Source organism: Ranitomeya variabilis, chromosome 5 (assembly GCF_051348905.1).
Source record: "Ranitomeya variabilis isolate aRanVar5 chromosome 5, aRanVar5.hap1, whole genome shotgun sequence".
Classification (NCBI taxonomy): Eukaryota; Metazoa; Chordata; class Amphibia; order Anura; family Dendrobatidae; genus Ranitomeya; species Ranitomeya variabilis.
Genome location: NC_135236.1, coordinates 335,728,313 through 335,744,519, shown reverse-complemented (window position 1 = coordinate 335,744,519; position 16,207 = coordinate 335,728,313). Strand labels below are relative to the sequence as shown.

General features: G+C 42.5%; 1 protein-coding gene across 3 annotated transcripts in view; it reads right to left on the bottom strand.

Moving 5' to 3' along the window:
• The window catches only part of LHFPL3 (LHFPL tetraspan subfamily member 3), a 98,474-nt gene that overhangs the window by 22,962 nt on the left and 59,305 nt on the right, over positions 1-16,207 (bottom strand). The gene's annotated exons all lie outside the window — the stretch shown is intronic.

The window sequence follows — 16,207 nt, the reverse complement described above, 5'->3', positions numbered from 1 at the left end:
CTTAAATTTTCTTTTCTGAGTCCACAATTTGAATTAAAAAAAAGCTTGTATTTGACTGAGTCACGTAAATTTGGCATTTACTGCCTAATTGTTTACAGAATAGGGTACATCTTGTTCGCGATTTCCTGCTTTTGATTTCCAATGGTGTTCTCATATTCAACAAATGTAAACCTAAATGAATATCTATGATAAATACTGAGATGGTTATACATCAAGGCGTAATATATTAAAAATCAATAGTTAATGCAACATAATGGATAGAATTCAACACTGTGATGTCTTGTATTAAGTATTCAAACAAAATTTTATCTTTAAAATTCGGGGCGGCCCCCCGAAGAAGCCTACGCGAAACGCGCGTAGGGGCTGGTATTCCACTTCCACACTACGACCATGACGGGTGAGGATCAGTCTTATACATATGTGTGTGATTAGATGTCTGTTGGGACTTATAGTGCCTGTTACTATACGGCCTATACACTTTAAGAACCTGGTACCTCGGGTCGGATTTTTTGATATTAGTGTGGAGTTGTGGATGTGTTACCTGTGTCCTTCCTTTTTGTAGTTACCCTGAAATGATTATACGCTTTTTACATTGTTGTACCTGGTGACTTTAATATTTCATTTTGTTATTGAATAAATATTACATTTTTATCATCAAAAAGACAGTAGTTTTGACTCACTTGTTCTAATTCTATATGATGTTGGGAGTTTCTGTCATGGTTTATATTTGATTTTGAATATTTTTGTTGCTCTGACCTATATACTGTAATTATACGGTCAGCCACAGCCATTACACAGTACACAGCAGGGGCACATTTATAAGATTATCTCAGCACAGGAACATTTTATTTAACCCCTTAATCCCATATGACATACTATCCCATCGAGGTGACCTGGGACTTAATTCCCAGGGACGGGATAGTACGTCATAGGCGATCGGCCGCGCTCACGGGGGGAGCGCGGCCAATAGGCGCCGAGTGTCACATGATTATTACAGCTGACATCCGGCACTATGTGCCAGGAGCGGTCACGGACCGCTCCCGGCACATTAACCCCCGGAACACTGCAATCAAACATAATCGCAGCGTTACGACGGCATAGGGAAGCATCGCGCAGGGAGGGGGCTCCCTGCATGCTTCCCTGAGACCCTCGGAACAAGGCGATGTGATCGCGTTGTTCAGAGGGTCTCCTGCGTCCTCCTCCCTGCAGGCTCTGGATCCAAAATGGCCGCGGGGCTCCTTCCGGGTCCTGCAGGGAGGCTGGCTTGCAAGCGCCTGCTCAGAGCAGGCGCCGGCAAGCCTGGAGCACTGCCTGTCAGTTCGCTGATCTGACACAGTGCTTTGCAAAGTGTGAGATCAGCGATCTGACACTATACTGTGATGTCCCACACTGGGACAAAGTAAAAAAGTTGAAAAAAAAAAAAATTACATGTGTAAAAAAAAAAATAATTCCTAAATAATGAAAAAAAAAAACTTGTTCCAATAAATACATTTCTTTATCTAAATAAAAAAATTAAAGTACACATATTTAGTATTGCCGCGTCCGTAATGGACCGACCTATAAAACTGTCCCACTAGCTAACCCCTTCAGTGAAAAAAAAGAGGCAAAAAACAACGCTTTATTATCATACCGCCAAACAAAAAGTGAAATAACACACGATCAAAAAGACTGATATAAATAACCATGGTACCGCTGAAAACGTCATCTTGTCCCGCAAAAAACGAGCCGCCATACAGCATCATCAGGGAAAAAATAAAAAAGTTATAGTCCTCAGAATAAAGCGATGCAAAAATAATTACTTTTTATATAAAATACTTTTTATCGTATAAAAGCGCCAAAACATAAAAAAATGATATAAATGAGCTATCGCTGTAATCGTACTGACCCGAAGAATAAAGCTGCTTTATGAATTTTATCAAACGTGGAACGGTATAACCCCCCCCTACCCCAAAAGAAATTCATGAATAGCTGGTTTTTGGTCATTCTGCCTCACAAAAATAAGAATAAAAAGCGATCAAAAAATGTCACATGCCCGAAAATGGTACCAATAAAAACGTCAACTCGTCCAGCAAAAAACAAGACCTCACATGACTCTGTGGACCAAAATATGGAAAAATTATAGCTCTCAAAAAAACTATTTTTTGCAATAAAAATCGTCTTTTAGTATGTGACAGCTGCCAATCATAAAAATCTGCTAAAAACACGCTATAAAAGTAAATCGAACCCCCTTCATCACCCCTTAGTTAGGGAAAAATAATAAAATGTAAAAAATGTATTTCCATTTTCCCATTAGGGGTAGGGTTAGGGTTGGGGATAAAGTTAGGGATAAAGTTAGGGTTAGGGTTGGGGCTAAAGTTAGGGTTAGGGCTACAGTTAGGGTTGTGGCTACAGTTAGGGTTGGGGCTACAGTTAGGGTTAGGGTTGGGGCTAAAGTTAGGGTTGGGGTAAAGTTAGGGTTGGAGCTAAAGTTAGGGTTGGAGCTAAAGTTAGGGTTAGGGTTGGGGCTAAAGTTAGGGTTGGGGGTAAAGTTAGGGTTGGGGCTAAAGTTAAGGTTAGGGCTACAGTTAGGGTTGGGGCTACAGTTATGGTTGGGGCTAAAGTTAATGTTAGGGTTGGGGCTAAAGTTAGAGTTAGGATTACATTTACTGTTGGATTAGGGGTGTGTCAGGGTTAGGGGTGTGGTTAGGGTTATGGTTGGGATTAGGGGTGTGTTGGGGTTAGGGGTGTGGTTGGGATTAGGGGCATGTTCGGGTTATGGTTGGGATTAGGGTTAGGGGTGTGTTTGGGTTAGGGTTTCAGTTACAATTGGGGAGTTTCCACTGTTTAGGCACATCAGGGGCTCTCCAAACGCGACATGGCGTCCGATCTCAATTCCAGCCAATTCTGCGTTAAAAAAGTAAAACAGTGCTCCTTCCCTTCCGAGCTCTGCCATGCGCCCAAACGGTGGTTCCCCCCACATATGGGGTATCAGCGTACTCAGGACAAATTGGACAACAACTTTTGGGGTCCAATTTCTCCTGTTATCCTTGGGAAAATACAAAACTGGGGGCTAAAAAATAATTTTTGTGGAAAAAAAAGAATTTTTATTTTCACGGCTATGCGTTATAAACTGTAGTGAAACACTTGGGGGTTCAAGGTTCTCACAACACATCTAGATAAGTTCCTTGGGGGGTCTAGTTTCCAATATGGGGGTCACTTGTGGGGGGGTTTCTACTGTTTAGTAGGTACATCAGGGTGGTTCCCCCCACATATGGGGTATCAGCGTACTCAGGACAAATTGGACAACAACTTTTGGGGTCCAATTTCTCCTGTTACCCTTGGTAAAATAAAACAAATTGGAGCTGAAGTAAATTTTTTGTGAAAAAAAGTTAAATGTTCATTTTTTTTTTTTTTAAACATTCCAAAAATTCCTGTGAAATACCTGAAGGGTTAACTTCTTGAATGTGGTTTTGAGCACCTTGAGGGTGAAGTTTTTAGAATGGTATCACACTTGGGTATTTTCTATCATATAGACCCCTCAAAGTGATTTCAAATGTGATGTAGTCCCTAAAAACAAAAATGGTGTTGTAAAAATGAGAAATTGCTGGTCAACTTTTAACCCTTAAAACTCCCTAACAAAAAAAAATTTTGGTTCCAAAATTGTGCTGATGTAAAGTAGACATATGGGAAATGTTACCTATTAAGTATTTTGTGTGACATATCACTGTGATTTAAGGGCATAAAAATCAAAGTTGGAAAATTGCATAATGTTCAAAATTTCTGCCAAATTTCCACTTTTTTCAAATAAACAAACAAATAAACGCAGGTAATATCAAAGAAATTTTACCACTATCATGAAGTACAATATGTCAAGAGAAAACAATTTCAGAATCATCAGGATCCGTTGAAGCGCTCCAGAGTTATAACCTCATAAAGGGACAGTGGTCAGAATTGTAAAAATTGGCCCGGTCATTAACGTGCAAACCACCCTTGGGGGTTAAGGGGTTAAACATATCCAATTGTGGAAATTATTATCATTCCTAGATCTATTGATTAAAATGAACTTCAGTTCATGGGAAAACCCCTTTATGAGACACATAAATAGTGGTAAGCTGATAAATGAATAATGGTGCAAATCAGGAGACTACAGCATTAAACAACAGTTGGACAATAGCAATTGAGACACTCCTATAGTGTGACTTCTTGTGTACTGTGACTCAACTAGGGAAATGTATGCAACTTGAGGAGTTGTACTTCAGTTAGAACATATGATTTTATTTGCTGAATAAGCCCTAACAGAGAAGAAAAGGGTAATTCTACTGTATGTAACTTTGTAAATTGTCAGAAGTTTTGTCAGCGGATTCTTACAAAGTCTATACATCTATGTCCTCACATTCCCCCTGGATGGCAGATGTCTGGGGAACACAGGATCGAGTATGTAGGATTTTAACAAGACTAATCCTTTGTTCTCTAGGGAGATAAGCCGCCGCAGCTACCATATTTCTTTCCTGTTTAATAATCAGCATAAATGATCACACAAAATAAAAATGGAAAACACAATAGCTGTACAAAAGTCACTATATGACAATATAATAAGCTGAGCACGATTTTTAACAAGATACTTACTAGCGGCTTTTGGCATGAAGTCATAAAAGAGTAATGCCATCATTAACAGATATAGCATTTCTACAGCGCTGCTTGTTGAACTCTTTCCATAACTCATAAGCATCAACACTGATTTTCAAGCCCAAACATTATAACCTCTTCAGTGGCTGATCTACTCTGATGACTACTTTACATCTCTGTGATATTCTATCAAGCAGCTGCTTCAATAAGTCACCTGGAATGGCTTTCAATGAACAGGTATGCCGGTTAGTGATGAGCGAGTGTACTCGCTGCTCGGGTGTCCTCCGAGTATTTGTTAGTGTTCGGAGATTAAGTTTTCATCGCCTCAGCTGAATGATTTACAGCTACTACCCAGCCTGAGTACATGTGGGGGTTGCCTGGTTGCTAGGGAATTCCCACATGTAATAAAGCTGGCTAATAGTTGTAAATCATTCAGCTGCGGTGATGAAAACGTAATCTCCGAACACTAACAATTACTCGGAGATCACCCGAGTGTGCTCGGGAAAACCCGAGCAACAAGTACACTCGCTCATCACTAATGCCGGTCAATAGTTAATTTGTGGAATCACCTGCCTTCAGAAAGTGTTTGTGGCCATCAGGTGTTTTGCAGAGGCAGTGTTGGAACACAGTTCCCTACAATGCTGAGCACTAGTTTACAACTGTTCAAAGCCAAAATAAGGCAATAACCATCTAAGAGAAACAACAATCCATCATTATTTTAAAGGGAACCTGTCACATGAAAAAACGCTATTAATCTGCAGATATAGGGTTAATCTGCAGGGTAATAGCGTTCTGAACCTGCCTAGCGCCCGCACTTAGAGCCAGGAGGAAATTAACTTTATTCTATTTATTCTTTTTTAACCCATTTATTCTTTATTTTCAGTCATGTAGGAGGCACACGTAGTTTCACTCACCACTCAGTGTTTAGCGTGGAGCTGTAACTGTGCCCCCTTCACTGACTCACAGCTGGCCCTAACGATGAGCCAGTTGTCAGTCCATGTAAGGGGCGCAGTTACAGCCACCACTCTCTATACACTGAGCGGTACTGTCCGATCCTCAGAGCTGCCTCTTCTTTTCTCCAGAGTCAGGTACATTTTCTGGCCTGTTCCCTCTAGGCTGTTCCGGCCATGTCTAGGCCTAGGAGGTCACGGTTTGTCACACACTTGGATGATACAATGATACAAATGTTCAATGGGCAGTGACTTCTGAGGGCTGGTCACAGCCATAAGCCCTGACCTAAAGTGAAACGATCGAAGATGCAATAGCGGAAAGAAGAGAACCGGATGGCAAGCAGGGCAGCATGGTGGCTCAGCGGTTAGCACTGCAGCCTTGCAGAGCTGGAGTCCTGGGTTCAAATCCCACCAAGGACAACATCTGCAAGGAGTTTGTATGTTCTCCCCGTGTTTGCGTGGGTTTCCTCCCACATTGCAAAAACATACTGATATTGTGAGCCCCATTGGGGACAGCGATGATAATGTGTGCAATACTGTAAAGCGCTGTGGAATATGTTGGCGCTATATAAAAATGAAGATTATTATTATTTTTATAAGCAGCGCTGTTTGGTCTTCAGGTCTCTTTTTTTGCCATCATAGCTGTGGCCTGTTAAATTTATGTTGGGGCTTCCAGTCGCGAACAGGCCTCAGAGGTTATTGCGCATTGCACGTCCATGACATCACGACATGCAACATGCAGGGACCAGTGAGGCCTGGTCAATGAGTAAATTACGGCCTACAGCAAATAGGCCTAGAAAAGTTGGTTAGAGCAGGGGAAAGAAAAGGCGCTTCTAAGCCCTGTTTGGCAAGGAGAGGAGGGGCAAGACAAGTGACATGAGTAAAAGTTTTCTTTTTTTATGTCTTTAGCATTTATTATGCTCTGGAGTCTCTCGAGACATCAGAGCATAATAACGGATATTCAATTTGCAGAGAATAACTTCGCTCCAAATTGAATTTGCTGGGAAATTTGATTTAGCAAATTCAAATTATATCAGATCTGTTCATCTCAATTTAACACATTTTCTGACTTGTTTTACACATTTTTCTCCTTTCATATGTGTTCCTCTGTGGTTTTGCTGTCTTGAGTCTGAATTTACAAAATGCAGATTCCAATAATAACAAAGAAAAACATTCCATCAACAGGTATGTTTAGGCTATGTGTTAGGGCTGGCGGAACACACCGAGTATATATAGAGATGTTATTTGGTGCGTTCGCAGCCCGGGGTCCACCGTGCAAGAAAATAACCTGCTGCTGGCAAACGGCAGCACTATATGGCGGTAGAAGCGATCTCTGTTGCTTCACAGAGTCGCTATAAAGAAAGGACTGTGTCCTGTTAAACTCCACAGGAATACACAGTAACTGCTGAGCAGATAGCAGCTTGTGGTCACGCAGTCAAGGAGGCAAACATACAATCTCCTCACCGGAAGAGCCGGTATTCTAGGTGGCTTATTTCAGCCGGGGCCCTGAAACCATACACACAATCTCCTCACCGGAGGTGCTGGTATTCTAAGTGGCTTATTTCAGCCGGGTCCCTGAATCCACACAAGCGTGACCACATTGGCGCAAAACTCATAACATGCATTGATACTAGCGCATGGCCGTGCGGCCATGCGAACCTTATAGAGCTGCAGCAAGTACAAGACCTTCCTAGAAGGACTAATGAGAGGCTGCCACAGAGCCTGAGCACCTTCAGGACCTTCCTGGAGAACCAATGGGCTTTGCTGCAGTATCCAAGCATGTGACCCTCGATCTGCAATGAGAGATCTTACCCTGGGCATGCTCAGAAGGAGAAAAGCAGGACCTAGTCCCAAAAGCGTCTGCTCGCCGCTGTCCAGCACTGGCTTCAATGGCAGAAGCTGGAGAAGCAGCAGTAACCCTTTGCACAGAGTCAGACTGAGAGAGACGCTGGGACCGACGTCTCCGCTGAGCAGACTCCACTGCAGCAGGAGAAGAATGGGAGACCGCAGCGGAGATGGCCCGAGATTCCCCCTGTGCAGAGGCGGGAACTCGACCCCTAACACTATGTGCACACGTTATGGATCCGCAGTGTTTTTTCCAGGCAGATTTGCACTAAATCCGCATAGAGTGCTCAGGCAATGTTAATCAATGGGAATCCAGAATTGGTGTGCACATGCTGGGGAAAATTCCGCACTGATTCTCAGCGTTTTATTTTCTGCAGCATGTCAATTCTTTTTGCGAATCTGCAGCGTTTCTGCACCCATTGACTTACATTGAGTCAGTCAAATCCGCAGCTAAACAGCAGGTGTAAAAAGGTATGCAGATTAGCGTGCCAAAAACACTGCAGAAAGGAAAAAGGTGGAGAATATGTGTGTGGACGGAGACTATGTGTGAGCGGAGAAGATGTGCGTGTCTGTCTGCGGGTGTCTGTGTCTGCTTGCGGGTGTCTGCGTGTGTGGGGGTGTGTGTGTAGCCAGGTATCATCTGATGGGACTACTACTCCAATCCGGCTATGTCTAGTGTCACATATAACAGTGACAACATGAGCCGATGATTGGACAGCAGTAGTCCCATCATCCGGCGACTGTGTTCAATTAAAAAGCACATTCATACTCACCAAACACCTAATTCCCCGACGCCCTCGATCTCATGCAATATAAATAAAATAATAAACCAACATATACTTACCTTTCTGCCGTAGTCCATTTAATAAAAAGTGTCCAACGGTGATCTCACGTGTAGAACAGTCACATCAAGAGATGTGACCGCTCTACACGGCTCCGGTGATACAGTGGCAGAAGGTATCCTCCCGCACTGTGTCATTGTGCTGCCGACAGAGGTCACCGGAGTTTGTGCTGTCACTTGCAGCACCGCTGTGTGAGAAAATTCTCAAACAGCGGTATAAGTGAGAGCACGAACTCTGGTGAACTCTCAGTGTATCACCGGAGAAAGTGTAGAGCGGTCACATCTCCCGATGTGACTGTTCTACATGTGAGATCGTCGTGCAACACTCGGTAATTGGAGTACGTCGGACAGGGAATATTTGTGTTGGTTTATTTTTATTACAGGAGATCGAGGGATTCGGGGATTAGGCGATGCAGTAAGTATGGTAAATTAAGATCAATAAAGGAGTCTGTGTGATTATTTCAAATAAAGGACTTTATTCTAGCTGTGTCTTTATTGACCATGTCGCTATAGGATTAGTAATGGATAGGTGTCTTGATGCTTCTCCATTACTAATCCATGGGCTTGATGTCACCGGACAATACACAGGTGACATCAACCCCACAAATATTACCCCACTTGCCACCGCTACAGGGCTAAGAGTGAGGCTAAGTGCCAAAATTGGCGCATCTATAAGATGCGCCATTTCTGGGCGGCTGAGAGCTGATGTTTTTAGCCTGGGGGGTGCCAATATACGTGGCCCCTTCCCAGGCTATTAATATCAGCCCGCAGCTGTCTGCCTAGCCTTTGCTAGTTCAATTTTATAGGGGGACCCCATGTCAATCTTTTTTGGGTTCCCCTGTAAACTAGCCAGTAAATGCTAAGCAAACATCTGTGAGCTGACATTAATAACCTGGGAAGGGGCCTTGTATATTGGCTCCTACCCAGAATATTATCATCAGCTCTCAGCCATCGGCTTTCCCTCTGCTGGTTATGGAAATTATGAGGGAGCCCACACAATTTTTTTTAAAAAATTTTTGAAAACTAAACAGATATTGCAATTCACGCAAATTTTGTGTGTGTGTCTTTCATTTAACTTTTTATGCACCATTTTATTGATGAGGGTATCTAGCTGACACATACATACATATATACAGTATATATAAATATATATATATATTTGCATATATATATATTATATTCACTTACATTTGTTTTGTGTTTGTAAACATTATATTTGAATATGGTAGCTGGCTGACATATACACAGCTCTGGCAAAAATTAAGAGACCACTGCAAATTTTTCAGTTTGTCTGATTTTTCTCTTTATAAGTATATTTTTGAGTAAAATGTAAATTGCTCTTTTATTCTATAAACTACTGACAACATGTTTCCGAAGTTCCAAGCAATAAATTTTTGTATTTATTTTCTGAAAATGAGAAATGGTCAAAATAACAAAAAAATGCATTGCTTGCAGACCTCAAATAATGCAAAAAAAAATATAAAGTTCATAATCATTTAGAAACAACAATACTAATCTTTTAACTCAGGAAGAGTTCAGAAATCAATATTTTGTGGAATAACCATGATTTTTAATCACAGCTTTCATGCGTCTTGGCATGCTTTCCACCAGTCTTTTACACTGCTTTTGGGTGACCTTATGTCACTCCTGGTACAAAAATTTAAGCAGTTCTTCTTTGCCTGATGGCTTGTGACTATCCATCTTCCTCTTGATTACATTCCAGAGGTTTTCAATGGGGTTCAGGTCTGGAGATTGGGCTGGCCATGACAGGAATTTGATGTGGTGGACCTTCATCTAAACCTTGATTGACTTAGCTGTGCAGTATGGCGCATTGTCTTGCTGGAAAAACCAGTCATCAGAGATGGGGAACATTGCCTGAGCAGAAGTAATCAACTGTTTTTCCAGTATAACCTTGTATGCGGCTTGATCCATACGTCCTTCGCAAAGATTAACCTGCCCAATGCAAGCCTTGCTGAAGCATCCCCAGATCAACACCTGATCGTCTAATGGTTAGACAGAGACCTGGAGAGGTGTACAAGCCACAGTGTTTTGCACCCACTGTGAAATTTGGTGGAGGATCGGTGTTGATCTGGGGATGCATCAGCAAGGCTGGAATCGGGCAACAAAATTTACATATTTTTATTGACTGCATCACATTTGAAGTGACTTTGAGGGGTCTATATGACAGAAAGTACCCAAAAGTGACAACATTCTAAAAATTGCACCCCTCAAGGTGCTGAAAACCACATTCGATGCATTTATTAACCCTTCAGGTGCTTGACAGGAACTGAAGCAATGTGGAAGGAAAAAACAACATTTAACTTTTTTCACAAAAAAATTTATTTTAGACCCAAACTTTTTTTTATTTTCACAAGGGTAACAGAAGAAAATGGATGACAAAAGGTGTTGTGCAATTTCTCCTCATTACGCCAATACATCATATGTGGGGGAATACTACTATTTGGGCACACGGCAGAGCTGGAAAGGGAAGGAGCACTGTTTGACTTTTTGAAAGCAAAATTAGGTAGAAGTGATAGCTGGCACCATGTTTCGTTTGGAGAGCCCCTGATATGCCTAAACAGTGGAAACCCCTGCACAAGGGACCCCATTTTGGAAACCACACCCCTCAAAGATTTTATCCAGGGGCATAGTGAGCATTTTGAACCCACAGGTACGTCACTGAATTTGATAACATTAGGTCATCATATTGAATATGTTGTCATTAGTGTTGAGCGCAAGTCCTCGCTACACTCAGGTATGCATCAAATATCGTGGGTGCTCGAGTGACATGGTCGAGTCCCTGCCCCATGCGGGGATTTGCAATACTCGGTGCATACCAGAGCACCTGATGCAAGCTCTAGTAGCAAACACTTGCACTCAACACTAGACATCATATCGTCATCACTTTTTTGTCTTTACTTTTGAAAAAAAAAACAATTGTAACTCAAACCCTAACACAACTCTACCCACTGCCCTAACCCCAACTGCAAAGAACGGAAAAAATTTCAGTATTTTTATTTTATCATTTTTATGTTCGAGGGGCGATCATTAAAGATTTCCCCTGACCCACTTCTATTTATCACAGGATGCTGAAACTGCACATGTGTAATGATATAAGTCTCTATAGGTTACATGCCAATTTGCAACTCAGAACTGATAACGGTCTTAATTTTACAGGTGTTGAAGTTGTGTGAGGTTTGATAATGGCCCAGTGGCCCAAGTGCCTTAACACAAAAGGCCACACACCAAAGGAGACGTTGGATAAAAGAGGTTAATGGTGACAATTCCCCATCATATGATGTAGTCAAGAACTGGCATTTTCAATTTAAATGTGGTCAGACTTCGGTGCAAACAGCTCCAATTCTTGGCCGACCCCACTGTGCTATTGATGAACACACCATCCAGCAACTGGAGGTTGCCATTTTGGAAAATCGCCACGTAACCATTCACCACCTAGCCCAAAATGTCAAGATTAGTGTGGAGTCCGTGGAAAAAATCACCCAAGACCATCTTCACACGCATAAGGTATCTGCTCGCTGGGTTCTCTGGCTGCTCACACCTTTGCAGAAGCAGGAATAAGTCGAATGCTCTCAGGCTCTATTGACAATGTGCCATGGAAACCAGGAGGACTTTTTCAACAGACCGATCACACAGGATGAAAGCTGGGTCCATCACTATGATCCTGAGACTTAAGTCCAGTCGATGCGACGGAAGCATCATGACTCACCTTCTCCAAAGAAGGCACGTGCCCAACCCTCGGCAGGCAAGGTCATACTCACAGTATTTTGGGACCAGCACAGAGTAGTATTGATGGATTTCCTAGCAAAGGGTACCAAGATCACTGGAGCATACTGTGCTTCACTGCTGCGGAAATTGCCGGAGGCCATCAAAACCAAGAAACATGGCATGCTCACCAAAGGTGTCCACCTTTTGCAAGACAATGCACCAGTTCACAACTCATATGTTGGCCAAATGGAAGTATGCTCCTGTGGCTTTGAAATTCTAAAGCATCCCCCTTATTCACCCGACCTCGCACCATCGGACTTCTACCTCTTTCCAACAATGACGTTATTTTTGAAGGGCAAGCATTTTCCAGATGATGAGACTCTGATTTCTGAAGTCGCAATGTGGCTTTTGGAGCAACCTGTCGACTTCTACAAGCGAGGTGTTTACAGTTGCTTAAAGAGATGGGAGAAGTGTGTGTCCCTAGGTGGCTCCTATGTGGAGAAAGGACTAATAACTGTGCCAAGTTTCATTGCTCTCAGTCCACAGGAAGTGGGTCAGGAGAAATATTTAATGAACGCCCTTCGTAACTAAGGGGATGACAAAGAGGGGTTTGTTATACTTTTTTATTTTATTTTGATCACTGTGATAGGGTCTATCACAGTGATCAAAATTAACCAATAGGAAAAATTTCCTATTGTTGCCGGGTATCGGCAGGCAGATCTCGGTAAGCGCACTAAACATGCACTTGCCATTCTTTTGCAGGAAGATTATGTGGAGGGCCGGGGGATGACGCAGGAGGGCCCGGGGATGGTAGAGGTTCCCGGGGGTGATCAGGGGACACAGTTGCTCTTCTATGATATGCTAGATCATATCACAGGAGAAATTCATTGTAAATCGGACTTTTTTATGTGATCTCCGGTACATGGTGAATAACAGTGATCACGTGGCAGGGGACCATAAAAATCGGTCCCATTCTCCAGAGTCTCAGCTCCCAAGGTAGCCGAGACCCCAGAGATTTTCCGACACTGGCGGGGGGAGGGACTATACCCTTATTTCTCAGTGACGTTATAAAGCCTGCGCTGAGGAATAAGTACCCTTAACTGCCGCCGTTAAAAAGCGTATCGGTGGTCATTAAGGGGGTAAAAATAGGGTTGCTCGAATAGCTTCGGATAAGTGCTTATCCGAATAGCTATAGTACTTACCGAATAGATGCATTGGTAACCTGGGTACCTGCAGAGCTCCCGATAATCAGCTGTTGGGCGCCGTGATAAAAAAAATGCAAAAGAGACCAAAACAGCAACCAAAAAGGATGAGAACAGAGAAATGGTCTATGGTCACCACCTGCAGAACCAACGCTGCAATAGAGGTTGTCTTGCTAATTGCCTATAATTTCTACCTGTTTTCTGTTAGAATTGCACAACAGCAGAAATTGATTCACAATCAGTGTTGCATCATAACTGGACAGGTTTATTTCACAGAAGTGTGATTGACTTGAAGTTACCCTGTGTTGTTTAAGTGTTCACTTTATTTTTTTGAGCAGTGTAATTTTGCCAGTGTAATATATTTTTTTATTTTAGCAAAATATAAAGGGGTATTTACATCTTCAATATCATTTTTCAATACTTAATACACTATGTCGCGAAAAGTACATGGAAGCTAAAGTCGAGCAAAAAGATTCACAGGACCCTAGTGATGCTGTCAAGTCAGCAGTCTGTGACTGCAGGACCAAAACCTTGTGGACCACTTCTTATCAACCTCCACATTCCTGTCCATCATTTAATAATGATAATTGTAATATGGAGATGGGAACCCATATTTTGTAATGTGCCTGTGTGAATTGGTGCCAATTCAGTTACAAGCATTTATGACATCAAACATTGATGCTAAACGACCCCACAGTGTTTAAAGGGAACCTGTCACCACGTTTTTGGAAGATGGGATAAAAATAGCGTTAAATAGGGGCAGAGGTGGGCGTTACATTAGTGTGTGTGTTATGCGTTTATTACCCACCTAAGTTGCCGAAATAACTTTGCAAAGTCTCCGTTTTCGCCTGTCAATCAGGCTGGTCAGGTCACATGGGCGTGGTGTCTTCACCCAGATTTGGCGTAGTTTTCCGTTGGTGGCGTAGTGGTGTGCGCATGCCCAAAGTCCGGAATCCTCTTCCAGGGGATTTAAAATAGCGCGGTGTTCGTTATTACATTGGTGATCGGTGGGCGCGGCCATCTTCCTTTGGCCGCGCGTGCGCAGAAGCGGCGCTCTGCTGGCCGCGGCTTCAGGAAAATGGCCGCGGGATGCCGCGCGTGCGCAGATGGATATCGCGGCGGCCATTTTCCTGAAGCCGCGGCCAGCAGAGCGCCGCTTCTGCGCACGCGCGGCCAAAGGAAGATGGCCGCGCCCACCGATCACCAATGCAATAACGAACACCGCGCTATTTTAAATCCCCTGGAAGAGGATTCCGGACTTTGGGCATGCGCACACCACTACGCCACCAACGGAAAACTACGCCAAATCTGGGGGAAGACAACGCCCATGCGACCTGACCAGCCTGATTGACAGGCGAAAACGGAGACTTTGCAAAGTTATTTCGGCAACTTAGGTGGGTAATAAACGCATAACACACACACTAATGTAACGCCCACCTCTGCCCCTATTTAACGCTATTTTTATCCCATCTTCCAAAAACGTGGTGACAGGTTCCCTTTAACAGCCAATCTGGCGCAGTGGAAATGCAGCACTACTGAGCAATGTATGTATTAAATACACTCCTCAACATTGAAACTGCAACACCAAGAAAGAAAAGTCTTAGAAATATGGAAATCAAAGGATTAATAGACATGTTAATGGTATCTAAATGATTAAAACATTTTTTCAAAACATCTCGATTTATTCATTATTGTGTATGAGTCTCACAAGCAAAAATACATGCACTTACACGCCTTGGCATATGCTATCAATGAGGTTATTAATGGTTTTCTGTGGAATGTTTTGCAGCTCTTTTTGCAATCGTTGACCAGTGATTTTCCAGATGTGCTAGATGGAAGACAAGTCTGGAGATGTTGTAGGTCATGGTAGAACATTTAGGCCAAGCAGGATGCTCACAGAAACACCAACAATATGTGGCCTCTTAATGGCATTTCTCCCGTGGTCTGCAGAGCAACATCTGGCTATCAATACATGAATGATAGATAAAGACGATAGCTCTCCATTTCAGCCTTTATTGCTGTTCTGCTCTGCACCATGGTAGTCCTTTTAAAGGTATGGTGTGAAGTCAATGGTACACCTGTAGCTGGATGTCTGTCTCAAGGTGTTGTGCAAATGCCTTCTGATGGTTTCTGTACACATAGTTTGACTCATTAAGCTGAATGTGACATCTAATTTCACTTGAGGTACAGAATCGATCACCACGGGCTATTCTTTGAATTCGATAGGACCATTTGGGCATTTCAATGAAGAGGCCTTCACAAGAGAACGCAACATCGTTCCATCTGCTGGAATAACTGATGAGGGGCATACTGCATGATAGCTGGTCTCCTATAGTCTTCATTTCAGGTACACTAATAGTTTGACGTTACAGTGGTATGGCCATTTCTTTAAAGCGTCTCAGGAGCCATTTTTCAACACAACACCAAGCTGCATATTGTTCATGCTACTGTGAACAGCCTGCGTGGCCTAACCTTGCTGCCATGGCCTGTAGCATTTCCGGACTTGTCTCCCATCGAGCACATCTGGGTTGTTATTGGTCAGCGATGGCAAAATGAATGAACTGCCAGCAAATCTTGATCATTTGTGTGCTCAAGTGCATTGATCTTGGTAACATTCCTCAGACAACAATTAACAACCTCACTAATAAATAGCATGCCATGGCTTGTAAGTGCCTGTATTTCTGTGCATGGTGCTTGTATTTTACACTGAATATATCGAGATGTTTTGAAAATTCTGTTTCCATCTTTTCATCAATTGTGTATCATTAACATCTTTATCGATTCTGTGATATTATTATTCATATTTATTATTATAAATTTAAATATTATTATTGTTCATTATTCCATGAATTTTCCGTTTGGAATGCAATTTCAATGTTTAGGAGTGTAGTTAAATGAGTATCCTAGAGCTACTCTTTCCAAGACCTTTTTACTGTGGCTTATTGGAAGGGAACGGGAGTTCCAAGCCTTCAACCCCATCTCTTCAAAGGGCATATTGAAAGGGGTTTATCAGATAACTTTAAAGTAATTTTCTTTAT